The sequence below is a fragment of the Mastomys coucha genome, unplaced genomic scaffold (genome assembly GCF_008632895.1).
Source record: "Mastomys coucha isolate ucsf_1 unplaced genomic scaffold, UCSF_Mcou_1 pScaffold8, whole genome shotgun sequence".
Classification (NCBI taxonomy): Eukaryota; Metazoa; Chordata; class Mammalia; order Rodentia; family Muridae; genus Mastomys; species Mastomys coucha.
In genome coordinates this window covers 79,946,657-79,953,659 of record NW_022196914.1, presented here as the reverse complement: position 1 = coordinate 79,953,659, position 7,003 = coordinate 79,946,657, and the positions used below count along the sequence as shown (strand labels likewise).

The following is a 7,003-nucleotide window of genomic DNA, read 5'->3' as shown; positions in this document are numbered from 1 at the left end:
TCTCTCTCTCTCTCTCTCTCTCTCTCTCTCTTACTCTCATACACACACACACACACACATGGGTGGGGTAGGGTGGAGACAGAGACACAGATATACAGACACAGTGAGAGAAAAAAAAACACTAAAAAACCATTCTCCGGAAATTCTCTAAATGTACGGAATAGGGCTAATCACTAACTACATCTGGTTTACCTATAATTAGTGCAGTGTTTCATGAGTAAGATAAGTCATGGCTTCTGTTTTTAAATAATTATCAAGAAGTTAATAAAGCCATTTTTGTTTCATTCCAACTATGTGAATCACATAAAAAATAAATTAAACCAAAAAAAATATTAAGGTCCCCACACTATTTCATACTTTTTCACTACTTTTTAAAGGTAGAACTATTTAGTATATAGATGTAGTGATTTGGAATATCTCCTCAGGCCAGTATTGAAAGATGGCAACCAAACTTTCACTTTTCCCTTCCTTTCTTGTTGAGTCTTCAGCTTTATTAACTATATATTGATAACTAGTTGAGCATGCTAACCCATAACTATTCTTTGTCTTAACATTTACTATTACATGGTAGCCATTTTGGGAGTGAATTTATGCTGGAATATAAAAAGTTACTATTTTAAAGTAAATTTCAAAGTGATATTTGGTGTGTTAGGCTGGAGCCATGGAAGCATGATATCCACTTTTTTTTCCCCTCCAAGGGCAGCACATTCTAAATCCTGACAAAACATATTTGCTTGTACAAGATATTTTCAATAAGCACTTGTCAGTGTTTCTTTTGTTCATTAATATTTTGTGTGATAACCATAATTTTATCTTCATGTATAAAATTAAACTGTAGGAAATATTAAAAAGAAAAATTTGAAAGATGTTTGTGACAGTCCATAGTCTTGGTTCTGTAGGTTGTTAGTCTGTAGTTTCCTAGGCAATCATATTTGAAACCAGCATTCTGATTGCATCATAATGAGGATCATAAACTTGACTGATGAGCATTTACTTCTGAGCCTACTTAGTAAAAGCTGGCTACTAAGCCCACAGGCAAAGTACTAAATCCTCACCCATGATCACTTTCTCAGAAAAACAAAGTCTGTTGGGAAAGGCTTCAAAGGGCAAGATACTCATCTGTCTCTTTCGGAATCTATCACACCACACCCCTTCCTTGGACCCAACTATGTTCTTTATAGGGTGTAACAGAATAATGAGAAGAGCCCAGAGGAGCTGTGCTTAAATCTCAGCTTTGTCACTTATGTGGGCAAATGACTTGAAGTTTTTGAGGTTTGGTTCTTCAGTGGTGAACTGAGAATGGTATCTATTTGGAGGTTAGTGAGTACTATATTGTACCTAAGATACCTATCACAATGCCTAGAAGTTAGGAGGTGTTCAATAGATGGTTCCTGAGCCATCTATGAGCTGTTATTGAAATGTTAACAAGTGACTAGCTGAGCTGGAGGCCTAGTAAAGGACAGGCATTCCACTGAGGTCACTTCTGTTGCCCAGACTGGAACAGGAAAAATCTAGCATATGGGTCAAATTTTATATACCCCCTATTCTTAGACTGAATGCATAGCCTTTTCCTGTTATTTGTAGGTTAACCTCAGCCTTCTTGCAGTCTGGTTAACTCCAGAGTTTAGCTAAGCACCAGGTCTGGCTAACTCTAGTTCTTTAACTAGGTCCACTCACTTTTTCTCATGTCTGTTATAGTTTATGTCTCCCTTGGGGCTCTGCACTTGCTGTTCTTTCTACATCTCCCAGATCTCAGATGACTGATGCATGTACAACTCAGCTCAGCTGCCACAAGAAACGGATGTTTTCTTTACCGTTGGATCACTTTTCTTGTCATGAACAATATACGTTACAAGAATCCACTTTGGAGAGAAGGGATTATCTGGCTTCAGTTTAAGAGGCTACGCCCCATCACAGCAGGGAGAGCATGGCAGCTGGTACATGAGGGGTCACATCGCAGCTGCAGTTAGGAAGCCGAGGGCAGGCAGAAAGTGAGTTCAAGCTATGACATCTCAAACCTCCCTTAGTGACCCTATTCTTCCCATAGGCCCATGTCGTAAAAGTTCCACAGTCTTCTAAAACAGCATCCCCAGTTAGGAACCAATTGTTCAAACACATGAAGCTCTGGGGGATAGGTCCCATTCAAACCACACAAACATCTTTATGAACTTTCCCCTCCTCCTTAGCCGAAGTATTCTATCTTACTCTGAGTTTTGTGTATATTTTTCAAGGACAGATCACAAAAAGTTGGAGGGGGGAATCTTTAAAAGTTTCCCAAACTGTAGGCACCAAAACCATAAACAACACATCTAGATGTTGCTTTGAATGTGTTAGATGAGGGTATCCACCTCATGTATTCTCTGGTGCTACCAACTGCTTTTGAAAATTCCAAATATTATAGTAGTGAATTTCTGTTTTTACCCAAAGGCTTCTGAAAATCTGAAAGTAAAACTTTACATTCTCTGCTGTCCTCACAGGAACACTGAGAAACATTCTTTTTGATCGCTTGTGACACACCAAATGATGCTAGTATGATCTGTTATGTTTTTACCACTTTACAATCTTTTTACTCTTTTTCTGTTTTAGGCTTCCTATCCTTATAGACTTATGTTTGTAGAAAACACATGTAGTAGCCCTACTGTTGATTTTCACAAGGGACAATTCAAATGCTAATGTAGGTATGGCTGAGAGTTTTATTTTTATCTATAACTGAAGTAGTACAGTTGGGCAACACTGGAGAAGATTGTAAGGTAAGATTCTACATGAGCCAATTCCTTGAGGTAAATCTCTTATTATGCACTTGTTGTTGGTTCTGTTTTGTGGGCTGATCCCTGAGAGAGGAGTGCTTCAGAGATAATTGGGTGAGGAGGATTCTCTTCCCTTTGCCGCATGAGGTAGGGCCTCAATAGACCCGGTGATGGTTGACTCACAGTCCATGAAGACAAAGGTGTGAAGTCAAAGCCGGCCAGTGAGCTGCCTACAACTGAGTGTAGATGCTGCGAGGCTAGGACCAGACAGTCTCTGTCCCTCTGCCCTTTAATCTTTGTTTTAATGAAGGAACTTTGGGCAGCAACTGTTCTTGTAACTATCTCCCTTTTTTTTTTTTTTTTAAAGGGAGCCACCACCTGGTCCAAGCTACATCTCCCATCTAGATTAAGTCCCAATAAAAGCTTTGCCTTGACCAATCTCATTTCTACCACCTTTGGGCCTGGTCACTAGGCTCCAGTTCCATGAAGCAATACCTACATTAGCGTTTAAATAACCAGGGACTATAATGTCTTCTAAGTGACACCTAAAATTCACCATCAAACCTCTCTTGGGGCTTGGGATGGTAAACATCTTAACTCTCGGGTCCACCTTGGAGACTCATTTGATTTCCATGCATACCACCCTGATTCTTGTAGTGAGAAAGCAGTGAACCTCGTGTAGAATCTCCTTGATATCTTAACTTTCCCTCCCCATGCTCTGAGTGAGTGTGCAGGACATCTCTTGGCCTCTCTGGTTCTTACACTGTCTACAGGTTCTCTGTCGGCAGCATCGCCTGAGGCATGCCCCGGTCTTCTTACTTCACCTATTTCATGATCCTCCTGGCTGGGATGATTGCTTCACCTTAGTCCCCATCCCACAGACAACTCTTGTGTTCTCTCTCTCTCTCTCTCTCTCTCTCTCTCTCTCTCTCTCTCTCCTTGCTCATGCCCATCTGAATCTCAAATATTTCTATGGGTGGAAAGGACAAGAAGAAAAGGGAAGTTTTAACATTGCTTCAGACTTCTTCACAGTTGAATCCAACTCAGTGAAACAAAGTTAATGTCATGCTATAACAATATCGGGCCTGAAAGATAAGAACACATTATCCTGATACTCAATTGAGGCATCACCAGCCCAGTGATCAAAAATTATCTTTATTCAGTGTGACCTCTAGGGGCCTAAAGGTGCTATCCCAGCTGTGCTTACCAAAGAAGCCCTGTTTCTGGCCTCTTGTTATCTTAGCTGCTCAAGGTCTTTGTGAAGCGCTGCTCATACACCCCTGTTCCTACTGGAGATAGTCACTGATGTTACTACTCTTGCCTTGTGAGTATGCAACTCTTCCCAAAACTGCTCGTTTTGAAGTACAAAACATGGAATTCGCAATTTTCCTAAGCTGACTCTGAGGCCACGCTGCAATATTTAACAGGTACTCAAGTGCTGAGAATTCAGGTCACTTGTTGCCTCTTGTATGGAGCACTGGTTGTTTTTAATATATGTTAAATCTGCACAACTCCTCTTTAGTTGTTTGTTTTTTAATCTTTTATTTTTAGATAAATGAATCAAAGGTCACTGCAGGGATTCCAATCAAGGCCTGTTTGACTGCAACAGTATTTTTTTCTGTATGACCGTGCTGCACAAATAAAAACTCAAATATCAACATAATCTTTAAATTGAATGTGTGGTACAGAGGAAATGGCCCCATAGATAATGTGCAAGATGAGGGCCAGGGTTCAGATTCTCAGCACCCATGTAGAAGCCAGGCAAGAGTAATCCCAGTTCTTAGAAGGCAGAACTAGAGGACTCCTGGGGCAAGCTAGTTAGCTGGACCAGCCAGAGCTGGACCAGCCAGATCAGTGAGCTCTGGGTTCTGCAAAAGAGCCTGCCTCAGTAAATGAAATGGAGAATGATTGAAAAAGACACCTGATTTCATCCTCTGACCTACACATACACACACACACACACAATTTATCACATTTCTTATTTTACTTGTAATTTAAGTACATTTTGGAAAGTATATACCCTATAGTTAATATTTTTAACATATAAATCAAATCCATATATTTTAAGTTGTGTGTGCCTTAAATAATAGTTGCTAACTCTACTAAACTCAAGTATACCATTATTTTATTTTAATTTTACATGAGTCATTGTTACCTATTTTGGCTTTGGTTAACCCATGTCATCTACTATATCTTACTACCTCTGTTTTCTCAGTCAGAAATATGAAACCATGGTCCTCCTTTTGAGACTTAATTAAGGGAAAGGCTGTTTCTCCTTTTTTTATATCTTCTTTTACATCTGAAAACAATATTTTGTAGGGAGAAGCTATTTCTAACATTAAAGATTGTTATGTTGATCCACATGAGCCACTTTATACTTAGATTAAGACTTGCTCCTTTGTGTCCTTACAGAGAACCAGAACCTCAAAACCATTGCTATGCTGTTTAGATATCTGTGCAACCCATAAGACTTGCTCTAACTATGTAGGGTATAAATACGGTAATTTAAAGCAACTTATCCAGTCAGCCCTTTGTAAATAAATTTTCTTTTTCACAAGAACTAGCATATGTTAAAGTCTGTGTTCCCTGCCTAAATAGTTTGAGTTCAGTCCAAAGCAAGGCACTTATGTTTTCCAAATACCAGGGAAAGAAGTAGAGAAGGAGGAAGGGAAGAAAGGAGGAAAACAGGTCAGGAAGAGAATAACTTTTCATCTTTGGGAAGAAAAGAGATTAAAAATAATTTCAAGATTTCCTTCATTTCCTAAGATTGTAGTAAATATGCTTAACCTTGTAAATGTTTTCATTATAAACTCGGTCAACAGAGTTAGATGAAGATGGTGTTACATTTTCCCCTTTCCCATGCCTCCCCACAGCAATGCTGGAACTGCTGAGTACATTTTTACATCTAGCTCTCACAAACATGAGTCCATAAATACCTATAAATAAATGTTGGTTCACTTTAAAAAAAAATAATTTCAGAGTTGGTGATGGCAGTGCATGTCTTTAATCCCAGCACACTGAAGGCAGAGGGAGGCAAATAAAATCTCGGTCAGTTTACAGCCAACCTGGTCTACAGAGCAAGTTCTAGGATAGCCAGGGCTACCAAAAGAAACCTTGCCTCAAAAAAACAAAAACAAATAATAATTTCAGTTCTTGGCCTTGAAATTACTGTACCACAAGGAGTGAAGTGGGGAGAGAAGTGAATATGCAGGCTGACGTGTTTGATAACAGGCAGGCAGTGGTCTACATGGAGTAGCCTGTGCAAGTATAGAGACCAAAGAAATAAGGGGTGCTGGAGGCCAGAATGCTGGTACAATCTGTTGGACTGTGTGCTTCTGCTGGTAATATGTTTCACTGGATCTGGAACTTCACCATCGGATTGCTGAAAACACCCCTATGAGACTGCTGCGCTTTCATTGCAGACAGACCCAGGTGACCCTCAGCCCTGGGCCGGTGGCATTCTGGATGGTTCTTACCTGTTCACTCTTACAAGTCCTCACTTGTGGCCAAGTGTAACTTGTATACAATAAGTAATCCTTTGCTGTCTCAGCTGAAGAGTAAAAAGTAATAAAAAATAGTTTCAGAAAAATCTTATAAACTATTTTTTAGTAAGTTTAGTTTTGTAACTAGAGTAATAATAAAGTAATACTCTTGGCCAGGTAGAAATGAATAACAATTTTCTATAAAAGCAAAAATGTGGCAGGAGGGCTATGTATTATGTAGGTTATTGTCTTAGTCTCTTTTCGGTTGCTCTAGTGTAATATCTGAGACTGGATGACTGGGCATTTTTTCCACTTTCTGTGATAACAAACCCTCATAAAAGCAATGTAAAGAAGATAGGTTGTATTCAGCTCACAATTTCATGTTGTAGCTTATTACTGTGGGAAAGTCAAAGCAGCAGGGACTTGAAGCAGCTAGCCATGTCCACAGTTAAGAGGAAGAGTAAATACAGTCATGTTTATACTCAGTTACTTTCTCTACTCTGACACACTTCAGGATCCCCTGCCTAGGGAATGGTACTACCACAGTTGGCATGTCTCACTACTTCAGTTAGCTTAATTAAGACAACCCCTTAGACTGGTGCTCATCTTTAATCCCAGGCATTGGAAAGCAGAGGCAGGAAGATCTACATAAAGAATTCCAGGTCAGCCAAGGTAACTGTATTAGTCAGGGTTTCTATTCCTGCACAACACCATGACCAAGAAGCAAGTTGGGGAGGAAAGGGTTTATTGAGCTTACTTCCACATTGCTGTTGA

The 7,003-nt window shown here is 39.7% G+C and overlaps 2 long non-coding RNA genes across 9 annotated transcripts in view; one reads left to right on the top strand and one right to left on the bottom strand.

Annotated features, from left to right (window-relative positions):
- LOC116083162 overlaps window positions 1-2,036 on the bottom strand; it is a 3,714-nt gene extending 1,678 nt beyond the window's left edge. Inside the window, exon 1 of the long non-coding RNA XR_004115624.1 lies at window positions 1,678-2,036. This is a non-coding gene — a long non-coding RNA (uncharacterized LOC116083162). The remainder of the gene's footprint in view (window positions 1-1,677) is intronic.
- LOC116083161 overlaps window positions 1-7,003 on the top strand; it is a 30,795-nt gene that overhangs the window by 13,254 nt on the left and 10,538 nt on the right. The gene's annotated exons all lie outside the window — the stretch shown is intronic.